This window comes from Muntiacus reevesi, chromosome 11 (assembly GCF_963930625.1).
Source record: "Muntiacus reevesi chromosome 11, mMunRee1.1, whole genome shotgun sequence".
Lineage (NCBI taxonomy): Eukaryota > Metazoa > Chordata > Mammalia > Artiodactyla > Cervidae > Muntiacus > Muntiacus reevesi.
In genome coordinates, this window is record NC_089259.1 from 62,474,280 (window position 1) to 62,487,946 (window position 13,667).

Sequence of the window (13,667 nt, forward strand, 5' to 3'; positions counted from 1 at the left end):
TACTTAGCATTTGAAGTTTAAAAGTATTAAGTAGTCATTCACTCCACTACAGAGCAATTAGTTCATTAATGCCATTTTTTCAGCAGTTTTTCTGAAATTTAGAAGTGGAAAAATTAGAAATTTGGTATGGTGCTTAGAGAAGTGTTTTCAATTAAATATGTTCACAAAATGCCATACTAAGGCAGATATATATGTATGCATACACACAGACACACTGTGTCTTTTTTACAGCTTATTCTTTCACTCCAGTTTCTTTTAGTTGCTATCTGATTGGTAAGTGACTAGAACTAATTGTTAGCTCGTCCAGGCCTCCTAGGAAATGGAGCAGAGATTGATCTAGATATGAACATCTATGCAAATATGGCATTTGTGCTCAGATTTTGGTCCATCCCATCTTTCTGCCACAGGACTCTGAATTTCACTTGGAGACCTAGGATGGGCTGTCACAACCCCAGAAATCGTTTGGTCTTGTAATGTTTTTTTTTTTTCCTGCTAAGTTGAACAATAACTTGCTTTTAAAAAATTATTGTCAGTTCTATTTCAACGTAGCATGACTTAGGGAAATGTAATTGCAATCCCATCACTTATGTGATCAACTTACAGTTCTCTCTGATAGTATTTTTCTCAAACAGATACATTTCTGTGGAAATGTCCCAGCAGTACCAAGGCGGTGTGTCATTTCCTTCCTTAGTAAACCCCACAGAGTGATCTTGAAAGCAGACAGTTCCAGAATGTGAAGCTTGAGGCTGGAGGAGAAGGTGGCTTCACAAATAGCCCTATTCTCATCTGGCAGAGCATCCATGAAGAATTGGTCCCAAATGAAAGCATGGACGTGTGAGGGGTTCGGAGGGGGAACAGCAAATTCACTTCAAATGGCTCTCTCTCTTCACCATGAGCAATAGTCTATGCTGTCAGAGATCCAGGCAGAATTGTGGATTAATGATGCTTACGATTGGGTGGTGGTCATAACACATATGCACTGACGGACTAGATAGATGTCAGTGCTGCCAGAATGCCCTTACCCATCGCCTCCTCTCACTTTGAAAACGCACCCAAGCCAAACTTCATATGAGGTCTGGTCTGCTCAAATGACCTTGACTGCTCTGTGAAGGTGTCGTTGATAACTTGGTGATCCCAGGTTGCTATAACTGCTTGTGTTACAGGTTGTTGAGAGAAAACATTTTATCTGTAGAGCAAAAAGGAAAACTCTCTCCATATATGACCTTTCACTTTCCAATTATCATTATGGGAGTGAAGCATTTGTCTTTCATTTAAGGGTGCTAAAACATCTCGCTGATAGCCTACTCCTGGCCAAATAATTCTGAATAAAACTGCTATATAAATATGTATTTTCTTGTATTTCAATATCATAGCAAAAGTAATAAGTTTAAAATTTGTTTGCCATGTACCCAAGTGGACTGTTGATATTATACTATCATGCTATTTGCAGATATATATATATATATATATATATATATGTATATAAATTTCAGATGAAAAGAAATAAACCAAACTACTTCATTTAAGCACCTCAAATCATACCCCAGTTACTCACTTAAGTTTAAGAAGGTAGAATAGTCCATGTCCTTCCAATGGAAATGCTCTACCCCATAAAATCAGCCTATTTCCACCTAGAGTAATGTAACGAACCATAGAGTATCTGTCAATGTAACTACCTTTGCCTACTTCATCAAATTAAACTGAGCCTATTTAAAGCTTTACAAGCCGAGTGAGACATAGTTTCTTTTAAATTCTTAGCTCAACTTATGAGAAAAGCCATGGTCTGTGAAAAATCTAGGAAAGCTGAAAAGGTGTAGAATTTTAGAATCGTTTTTAAACTCATGATGAAGAATTTGCTAATGTGAACTCCAGGCAATTTGCTTTTCTTAAGTACAGAATTATTTTCTGCCATTTTGGCTTAAATCTTCTGCAAAACTAAACTTATTAGCTATGTGTAGACAGCCAAAGGGAAGGTAACAATATCCTTTTTACTGGTTCTGGAAGGTCAGAGATGATAATATTGATACTTGGACATGATCAGTGTGCTTTGGATGACTCCTGGATTTGATCAAACCATGAGTATAACTATATATTAAAAAGTAGATTCTGCAAGTTACACATGATTCTCTCTTAGTTTCTGTAAATCTTCACCCATAAACATTAAACTATTTTCCAGCTGAGTTTTTAATATACCACTTGTGTCTGGTACAGTGTTCAGTTCTTAGAAGGCTTTAATACATGTGTTTTAACCACTAACTGAGAATGTAAATTTCTATCTGCTTTTGAAGGATATATTTGTGAAATCACATCTCCTGCATACTGAAGGAATCAATGGCCACTACTGAATACAAACACAACCTACTGTTTAAAAGACATCAGTTTTGTGTGTTTAAAATAGGTATTATTCTTTAGTGAATTTGCCTTTTTAGCTTTTAATTCGTTATCCTGGCCCAGAACTTAGTGTAAGCGCTATCTATGATATTGACATAATCATAGAACATAAAGTTTCAGAGTTGGGCATTACATTGATTCCTAGCTTCAAATATGATCTGAAATGTTTTGCTAACTAGTTTAGATTTAACCTCCAGTTTGTTCACTTGTAAAAATTTTTTTGAATTGCTTTTTCATTTTTTATTTATTTGGGTGTGCCAGAATTAGTTGCAGCACACAGGATCTTTTAGTGTGGCATGTAGGATCAAATTCCTTGACCAGGAATTGAACCCAGGACCCCTGCATTGGGAATCTGGACTCTTAGCCACTGGAACCACCCAGGGAGAAGTCCCACCTCTGAAAATTTGACCCAGGTCTTTAATGAAGTGAGGACAAGAACTTGTATGTCCTGATGTCTCCTTCCAATGGTCTTTTATTGACAATAAGCTGCATCACCTAAAACTATATTGATTGCAAATATCTCTAATGAGATTGTAGTCAGTGGTGCAGAAGTGAGGACAGCAGCCTTTGAGTCCTCAAACTTCACAGCAGTTAACTTCTTAACTTCTAGAATTATTTTAGAGTTGCTTCAACATGGTTGTTTTACTAAACTTTTAAACCCCCTGTTACTATATACAGGGTTCATTATGTGTGGAGATGCGTGATGGCTCCTAAGAGAAATCAGAACCCTTGGACAGTTGGGAAGTGATTCTTAAAGGTTTAGTGTGTGACTTTTGGGACTGGATTTTATGGATTTGAATTTCAACTGTGTCATCAAACCTTGCAATTTCCAACCAGTTTCTTACCCTACTGTATCCCTGGTATCCGAACCAGTGAGGTGGAGATAATTTTAACTTCTAATTCAAATGGTGATTTTGAAGACTAATTCATATAACAAATGTAAGACATGTAGAATAGTACTTAGCAGATGATCCGTATGCAATTGATGCTAGGTGTTATTACTGTTTCACTGATCAGAATAAATTGTTTGGCCAGTATAGCCCTATATCCTAATATGAGTTGTGCTGCTGCTCTAGAGCTATTGAATATTTTAGTTCTTCAAATATTACTGAAATCAAAATTAACATTATATACCCTTCCCCTCTTAGTTTTCTTTCCTAAGTTAAAATATAGCTGTAGTATGAATTTTTAACTCATTCTGAACTTTAGTTTTTATAGTAAATTTCCCATTTTAGAAGTTTAAAGTAACTTCTTTCCATTGTATTAATATTTTTCTTGAATTAGTGAAAAATAGGGAAGTCAACTGTTTTGATTTTTAATACATTTATGTATGTAAGAGACTAGAGATGAATTTCCTACTTTCAGTATTATGACTGAAGAAAAATAATCTTGCTAGTAACTGGTATAGACTCTGTTAAGTCAGTTTGATATTTAACTTGAATAATACACCATCTCTGAAGGAATTTTGGGCTTCCGTGGTGGCTCAGTGGTAAAGAATCTGCCTGCAATTCAGGAGACTCAGGAGATGTGGGTTTGATCCCTGGGTCAGGAAGAACCCCTGGAGGAGGAAATGGCAACCCACTCTAGTATTCTTGCCTGGAGAATCGCATGGACAGAGGAGCCTGGAGGGCTACAGTCCATGGGGTCGCAACAAGTTGGACACGATTTGTTGAGAGCGCACACACAGAAGGAATTTTGCCCCTTATGTCCACTAGCACAGCATGGCTATAAACGTCTTCTCTGACAATTGACTGTCTCTTTTGAACCTTCCTGATGATCCTTGTCCTTGGAGAGTGCTCTCCAGCCAAAGACTATCAGGAATACACCTGTGATTGAGCAAGTTGGATGTATTGTGCATAGCTATGAAAAAGAAAACACACGTGAGGAACCATGAGCCATCTTGGTAAAGGATGTTGAAGACCAGGGCTCATGTTAGACTACTGGAGCAAATGTTCAGAGCTCTTTGTTCTGAATTGGGTGCTGTCAGGAAGTGGAAGTCAATTTATGACGGGTATTTCAGGAAGCCTTATCTAGAAGAGAGGAGGACTAGAGTGAGGCTCAACTAAAATTGGTAAAGAAGTAGTGGTTCATCATATTGACCAGGATTAGGAGAGTCCTGTCAATGTTCTTGATTTTGAAGATTATTCTCTGTGTTCTGAAATGGTTATGGAGGAACCTTGCTTTTTTTTTTTTTTTTTTTAATCCATTGCTGTCACAGAGTGACCCTGTTTGATGTTAAAGTTCTGTGAAGTTCTTTATTTCAACCAGAAGATGCCACAGTCTACCTGTGAGCAGCAGAAAGCAATCAGACACTGCTTTTTGCTTTTCACAGTGTTTATAATACTCAAGGTTAGTAAATACTGGCAAATAGAACCAGTATTTACTTTAGGGCAGCTAAGTGCCAGGACTGTGCCGGTTGCTTCAGATACACAGCCGTGCTTACCCTGCACAAGAGTCCTAGTTTTGTAAAGGAAGAACGTTAGCTTTCTTTGCAGCCAACGCAACAGAGACTCAGATGACATAATTTACTAAGGTCAGGTATGTACTCAAGGTTGAATCACAAGCCGTCTGTCTCCAAAACACAGATTCTTTGCACCAGGGCATGTTTCTTCCATGTGTCTGCAGTATGCCTGCTTAAGAAAGGGAGCAGGGCACCAACTCAAACAAAACAACCTGGGTGGTTTCCTTCAAGCTGCACCGTGTATTCTGAAGACAAGGGCTCCCATTAGACTCATTTGAACTCTCTTCTAAAATCTACTCACTCTGATTCATGTGTTTTTCTAATAGGCTTACCGCTCATAGTCCCAAATCATAGAAAATACATAACACAAAAGAAAATGAGAGTGGGGCTGTGGAGGGGGGTTCTGTATTTTAACCACATTGCTCACTACTAGTTGAGGAAAGAAAACTCTAATTAACCTACACATAATCTCAAAGAACAGATCAGTTTGCGTCCTTTGAATATATTAAAGAATAGCATAATCTATCTCTGAGACTATTAGTGTATGAACATAATAAAACATTGATATGATTATAGCTATGATTCCAAGTTTTCTAATAAAAGTGAAATAATGATTGAACTGTTTATGGAGGCAGTGCATTTAAGAAAGTATATTGAAAGTATGAAATCTGACAAGTTGGTTGCTAATTGGGTAAAATGCCCGGACCTAGAAAATTTGCTGCTTATGATTCTTACTACTTTGTCAAGCAAAACAGGCATTATGATAATTTTATTAATGATAGGAACCAAGTAATAGTCTTATCACCATTTTATGACTTGATTTGAATATTGTATTTGAGGGATTTGCTTAAATGATACATGTGATCATGAAAGAGTTAAAAATAATAATCTACAGTGTGAATCCAATGTCAAAAAAAAGTTACCTATAACAGTTTTTTTCTGAAGGCAAGATGAAATTGGTATAACCTGAAGAAATATTATTTTATGTTAGCCCTTAAAATATATAATGAAGATCTTATATGTAAGTCCCAAGAGATTTGTATTAGGAAAGAAAGTTGTATGAGCTACTGAGTGACCTGCTTTAGATGTGGTGAACCATCAGCCTATGAATAAATGGAGTCTGCAGACTTGTTTAGTCTGCAGAATATTGATCCACTTGGGGATTTTTGTGAAAAAAAAAAACATAAACTGATCTCTACAAAGATAAACAATGAGGCAATATGAGGATGATGGAAATGTCTGTGTCCCATATTTCCTACCTGATGTGATCAGCTGCAGTGAAGAGGAAGCAGCTGACTTTTATGAGCTTGTGGTCAAGAGAGTAGCACACCTGGAGTGCTTTACCTGTCGACTTTGGGTCCCTGCAGACGTTTGTATTCATGATCCTACTCAGGATGTTTACTTAGATTTTTCCTCCTAGCTCGGTGATTCTTTGTATTCATCAGTATGTTTCTCTGATCCTCACTTTCTCTTTATGCACACCTTTATTTTTTATGTGTGTGTATGGCCAAGAAGGAGAGAGAGGCAATTTTTTTTTCAGAAGCTAAATATATTGTATCTTACATATATTCACCAAGGACATTTTCATTTTAAATTTAACATATTAGTGATACTGATTTTTAGCAAAATCCTGGCAAATCTGCAGGGCTTTGGTTCAACTAGGCATATTATCAATGTATAGGTTAATTTTATTTATAAGTCAGAATTAGAATTGAATTTAGGTTGTGGTAATTTTGCTTCAAAATATAGAGACATAACTTTAAAATCATGTAGGAAATTAATGTCTGCTTAACTTTCTCTGGTGTACTTTTCTGGCTTTTTTATTTCCTCTCTATAAGCAAGATTAGTGACCTGCTTGTATTGCTTGAGAGGCATCACAAATTTCATTTAGAAAGATCTACTCATTAATAGAATTCTTGATGTATTTATTAAACACAGGGAACAAATCATGCTTTATATTAATGTCATTAATTCTCCAATCCATATTTTTAGTTATTGTTTTTGCAACTGTAAACACTAATTTGCAGGTACAAGAGCTACATCACCATTCTATTAGTTTTGGATTTTTATCAGAAATGAGATACGATTGTCCATTAAGATACAGTCCAACTGTGAACACAAATTATTCTATTGTGTTTAATAAACTACCATGATGAATTTTTCACAGTAATTTGTTATTTGTTTAAAATGCCAGATAATTTTAAAAATTTCATTTGAAGGAAACACAGCTTTCTATATTTCATTTGCTTGGAATCTTAGATGCAGAATAAAGTTGTGTTTATATTACTGAATGCTTTATACACTTATTGAGGACTTACATACTTTGTTATGATCTTCAAGTATAACAGAATACTCCAAAGGCTCTATTTTATTGTTGAAGTGTTACAATATAGATCCATTCACTTGCTACTGGAATGATAATATCCATCTTCTGTGTTACTACTCTTTTCATGAGTAATACATATTCTAATTTTTACCTTAATACCTGATACTGTATTTATCATGATTTTTGTAAAGACTTTCACTGCGAATACTGGCCAGTTTTCTTCAGGCTACCTTATTTAAGAGACCAAATCCTTTAGGCAGTCATGATCTACAATTCAAGGCATATGGACTGTGACTTTCTGGAAGGTCATGTCTAACAAGATGTAGGTCCTATTCCTCAAGCTAAGCTGCATGATGACGGTAGGAGAGGATTTTGGAGGCAAGAAGGCTGTAAATAATTGTCCCTCACATATCATAGTGATTTCATAAAAGGAAAGAATTATGTGTTATCTACTTAAAGATGTATGCAATTATAGAAAACTGATGTTAGATGCTAAAACAAAACCCAGAAGAGTTACTGTAATAGATTAAAGAGACTCATTCATACTCTGTCCCTAGTGTATTCGTCAAGCTTCTCCACACACACACACACAAAATGTTGCACAGTTGGCTATATATATACATATGTGTGTTTGTATTTATCAATACGTGTGTGTATATACACAGATGAGAGAGAGAGAGAGTGATTTCTTGGTTTTAAGGAAGTCTCATTCAATTGTGGGGTCTGACAATTCCAAAATCTGTAGGGCAGGATGGCAGGCTGGAGAAGTTGCTCTAGGGTTATTGTTTTGTCTCCCTTCTCAATTTTGGCCTTTTGTTGGAGAACCTGTGCCTTGCAGCCCTTTCAGCTGTGTAATTCACTGTCAATGCTGAAATCCTCTTGTGGAAGCAAGGTTTGAGGGAGGATAAGCGTTCTATGATTGTATAGCCGGATCTTAGTCTGTAAGTAAGTCTGTCTCTGAACTGTGATCTTCATGTGTCCTTGACATAGCTCCTCTTTCCTTCGGTGAAACAGGAAGGTGAGATGGTCTGGTGGGAGCGATGACTTTCTCTGCCTTGAGCGGAGACTCGACGTCAAGTCTTTTCCCCTGGAGAGTAGGCCCCTTTGATGGATATTGCTCTGGGTATATTTCATAACGATTATTCTTACCCTCCTTCTGCTATTGCAGAAAGGGGATATTTATTAAGATGTTTATTTGAGAATTGGTGGTCTTCCTAGCAGTGAAAAAGAGGGAGTTCCACCTAAGATTTGATCCCCAGGAGTTTCTCCCATGCTATCCTATAGTCAGCTTTGGCAATTTGTCAAAATTACTTTATAAGTGTTTCTATAATTGTCTGGTTCCAGCAGCTTTTGCCTTAGATGAAGATCTCAGTTATAACTCTGTGGGCTTGCTTCTCTCTCCCAGTTTCAATCAGAGAGGGGAGGGGTTTCCTTGCAAACTCAGTTTACTGATAGAACTAAGTCAAGTCCCTGATTTTCTGTTTATTCAGATTTCTTTTTTCTTTATAAAGACAGGAGTGATGGCCTATTAGTTTTACATACTGAGACTGAAACTGGAAGTTGTTACTCTATGTTGTTAATATTGAGACCTCATAAGATTTCTCTCATTGACTTGTAGACACATTAGGGGAGGAAGAAGGTAGGAAGATCATGGCATCTGGCCCTATCACTTCATGGCAAATAGATGGGGAAACAATGGCTGATTTTATTTTTGTCTCTGAACTGTGATCTTCATGTGATTCATGAAGAATCACATTAAAAATCACTGTGGATGGTGACTGCAGCCATGGAATTAAAAAACACTTACTCCTTGGAAGGAGAGTTATGACCAACCTAGACAGCATATTAAAAAACAGAGACATTAATTTGTCAACAAAGGTCCATCTAGTCAAGGCTATGCTTTTTCCAGTGGTCATGTATGGATGTTAGAGCTGTACTATAAAGAAGGCTGAGCACTGAAGAATTGATGCTTTTGAACTGTGGTGTTGGAGAAGACTCTTGAGAGTCCCTTGGACTGCAAGGAGATCCAACCAGTCCATCCTAAAGGAGATCAGTCCTGGGTGTTCATTGGAAGGACTGATGTTGAAGTTGAAATTCCAATACTTTGGCTACCTGATGCGAAGAGCTGACTCATTTGAAAAGATGCTGATGCTGGGAAAGATTGAGGGTAGGAGGAAAAGGCGAAGACAGAGGATGAGATGCTTGAATTGTATCACTGACTCAGTGGACATGAGTTTGGGTAAACTCTGGGAGTTGGTGATGGACAGGAAGGCCTGGCATGCTGCAGTCCATGGGGTCGCAAAGAGCGAGACATGACTGAGCAACTGAACTGAACTGAAGTAGGATGAATTGAGAGTAGCACATGACATATATACACTACCATGTGCAAAATAGGTAGTGCAAAGCAACTGTAACACAGGAAACTCATCTCGGTGCTCTGTGATGACCTAGAGGGATAGAAGGGAGGCTTAAGAGGAGGGGAATATATGTATACTGTGGCTGATTCATGTTGTTATATGCCAGAAGCCAACATAACATTGTAAAGCAATCATCTTCTGATTAAGAATAAATTAAAAAACATTAAAGATGTATGCACATATTTTTATTTTCAAAAGCTTAATTTTTATATTGAAATATAGTTGATTTACAATATTTAAGGTATATAGCAGAGTGATTCAGTTATATTCAATACAGATACATTCATCCATTCATCTCAGATAATTTTATCATATAGGTTATTATAGAATATTGAGTTCCCTGTGCTATACAGTGTGTCCTCATTGATTATTTAATATATAGTAGAGTGTTAATTTCAAATTTGTTATTTATCCCTTCCCCTTCTACCTTTCCCCTTTGGTAGCCATAAGATTGTTTTCAAACTCTGTAAGTCTGCTTTTGGAATATCTTATTAGGTTGGCCAAAAAGTTCATCTGGGTTTTTGCATAACATCTTACAGAAAAACCCAAATGAATTTTTTGGCCAACCCAATATAGTAGTATCATTTATATGTGGTATCTAAAAATGTGATACAAATGAACTTATTTACAAAGCCAACTTACAGATATATCAAAGTTATCCTATTATTCTGCAGTATATATAAGGCACCATGCTGCTGCTACTGATAGAGGATAAAACTATGGTGTACTTTTTAAAAAATTGACATATTTTATGTTTGTTCAGTTACCATCTACCCTAGCTGTTCAGAATGCAGCAGAAAGCTGGGGGCAGAAGAGTGGGAGACCCCAAAATGTAAACTGTGTCCTGATAGTGAGTTTTAGATTACCACCATGTTTGCTAAGCTTTCCTTCAGAGGTGACCTGTGCACAAATTATAGCAAGTTGCAATGATTTATTCTATATTTCCACTGAACTTACGTTAAATAAAAATAGTAATGACATTTTGAATATTTGTTCATTATTTTTCTTCCAAACTTTCTCCTTTCCCCCAGATATTTAGAATAAAATATAATAATATAAAAATATAATATATATATATTATAATTTTTACTGCAGCAGCATTTCTCTGGAATGGTCAACTACATACTATATATTCCCACCTAAATAAATGAAGTGTTCCTTAATCTCCCTATGTCCGAAACTAAAATTATCCATTTATCTGATGAAAATTCTTCCTGTGTGTTGGTGGTCTATCACAGTTGTAAAACCACAAATGCAAAAGCTTGAGATCTTTTGCTTCTTGTCCCCATAGCCACAAAGTTACTAAATCCAGCTGATTCTGCTGCTAAAATCTTTCTCTTTCCCTCTGCCATGTCTTTATCCTAACCCAGATCCTCCTCACACTCCTCCTGCACTCTTTCAGCAAACCCTAACTTCCTTCTCTCTTTCTTGATGCCCTTCTCCCATCTGTGTTTCATACTATGAGATTTGTCTTCCCACACTGAAGTTCTGGTCAGGCCAAACCTCTACTTGGAAACCTCTCTACAGCTTAGATCCTGCCATTTCACATTCAGTGTTCTCCATGATTTGGTTCCAGACCTCTATTGATTGTTTGTGTGTGTGTGTGTGTGTGTGTGTGTGTGTGTGTGTGTGCGCGCGTGCGCGCATGTGTTTGAATCTGCCTGTAATGCAGGAGACCCCGGTTTGATCCCTGGGACAGGAATCCCCTAGAGAAGGGATAGGCTGCCCACTCCAGTAATCTTGCCTGAAGAATCCCATGGACAGAGGAGCCTGGCACGCTACAGTCCCTGGGGTCGCAGAGAGTCAGATATGACTTAGCGACTTTCACTATGAATTGTTTATATATGCATATATAATGCATATACATAATGTGTATCAAGTGTTGTGCTGGAGGCTGGGTTATAGAAACAAATAAATTAGAGAAATTACTTCCAAAAATCAGTCTAGAAAGATAAAATAGACCCTTAAAATAATTAAAAATAAAATTATGATGAATGTATTAGTAGAAATCTTTGTTAGGTTCAGTTGGAGGGCAGTAAGTGTTATGACTCTATAATATATGGGTTATCCTCTGTTAGTTCTATCATAGAAATCAAATCTGGAAGAGACCTTGGGTGTCATACTCTCTCCAGGTCATTCCTCTAGTTGAATCTCAATTGCTGCTGCTGCTTCTACACTTAAACACCCCCAGCCACTCCACCCTCCAACACACACATACAAATTGGAACCCAGCAGTGGTAGCTTATTTTTTAAAAGAACATCATCACTTTGAGTTTATGTGATTCTAGGCAAAAGGAAGAAAGCATAAGCATCTTCTGTTAGGCATTTTGCAAAATTGACCATGATTTCATCACAAGCAGGGGTCTAGGGTATGTGGGTGCCCCAGAATAGAAAGCATGACCCCTTCAGATACATATGTCTTCCATATCTACCATGGATTTGCCTAAATATGCATTGTCTTTCATTATTATTTGGCTTGCTGGATCTCTGTCTCATCTCTTCAGTAGGAAATTCTATCAGTGCAGTAGTAACTTTGCGTGCTTTCCCCCAAGGGCACCTAATACAGCAACTCAGTCCTGGGAGACAGTGCAGAATTATTTGTGGCTGACTGACTCTAAGCTTTTGTAATTCAGTTTGTGGTCAGGTACTGGTCGAGTTTAGAAATGAAAAATCAAATTTGCAGTAGGTCCTGTCCTGTGGGATACACTGTACTTGCTACTCTTTCTTCATGAATTGCCTCATACTGTAAAGTCCATTTTTAAAAGGAACAGAGTGGGAGACTAGGTGATACAAGTATTTTAGCATTATAGATGAGATTCTGAACCTGCAGTGTAAAACAGCATGAATGTCAATATGCTCAAGACAGATTTGATTTAAAAAAAAAAAACACATTAAGTTCCAATGTGTCTAGAGATACCTGTGGCCTTAAAAGCCTTCTCCTTCCATTTAGGAGTATTAAAAGAAAAAGAGAACAGAGAACAAAAAGAATAACAATAAAAGGAATAATCTTCTCAGTAAAAATATATAGCATTAATGATTTAGCTTCTAACCCAACAACCTTATATCCCATTATTTCTACAAATTCAAACCATCTAACACTAATCATGACATACTGCAAAAATCTATTTTCCTTCTGAACTTTATTCTTTTGCTCTTTCATTGTCCTGGAACTTCTCCCTCTTGTTTCAGTTCAGTTCATTTCAGTTGCTCAGTTGTATCTGACTCTTTGTGACCCCATGAACTGCAATGGACTGTCCATTGAGTCTGTAACGCAATCCAACCACCTTGTCCTCTGTCATCCCCTTCTCCTCCTGCCTTCAATCTTTTCCAGCATCAGAGTCTTTTCAAATGAGTCAGTTCTTTGCATCAGGTGGCCAAAGTATTGGAGTTTCAGCTTCAGCCATCAGTCCTTCCAATGAATATTCAGAACTGACTTCGTTTAAGATGGACTGATTGGTTCTCCTTGAAGTCCAAGGGAATCTCAAGAGTCTTCTCCAACACCACAGTCAAAATCATAAATTCTTCATTTACATATGCCCAAATTTTAGGGTATTTAAAGATCTAACAAATGCTATGAAACTTTGCTGTTCGCTGCTATGAGAAGTTCTCTGTCTTACCTCTTGAACTTTACAAAGTACTCAATTATTTATTTCCTACGGCAGTTTTCATTTTGTTTTCTGTTGGTTATTTTTTTATTCAGCTAGTAAGAGTTCAAGAATGTCTTTTACATAATTAAGTTAATTAAGCAATTTTCAAAATAAAGAGATTGTACCTGAATCATGTTTCCTGTCTCCATTTCAGGCCTATAAATGCTTAACAAATGAAATATCTGTGAACTTTCTTATATTTATGTATATATATTTTAATGAGGCTTTTTACTCTTGGAATGTGACACAAGGTTGCTGGCTTCTTTTCTCTAGCACATGGAGAAATATTTAACTCTTTCAGGGGCAGAGAGATTCTTGACTGAAATTTCAAAATACCCTCATAATAATGATTTGTGGATTAAAATAATGTAAAGTCAAAATATTTCTGTTCCCAACATGGAACTTTCATTTGGTCAATAATTTAC

General features: G+C 36.8%; 1 long non-coding RNA gene across 1 annotated transcript in view; it reads right to left on the reverse strand.

The window, feature by feature from the left end:
- Positions 1-523: 523 nt before the first annotated feature.
- The window catches only part of LOC136144435 (uncharacterized), a 55,929-nt gene continuing 42,785 nt past the window's right edge, over positions 524-13,667 (reverse strand). Inside the window, exon 5 of the long non-coding RNA XR_010658544.1 lies at positions 524-908. This is a non-coding gene — a long non-coding RNA (uncharacterized lncRNA). The remainder of the gene's footprint in view (positions 909-13,667) is intronic.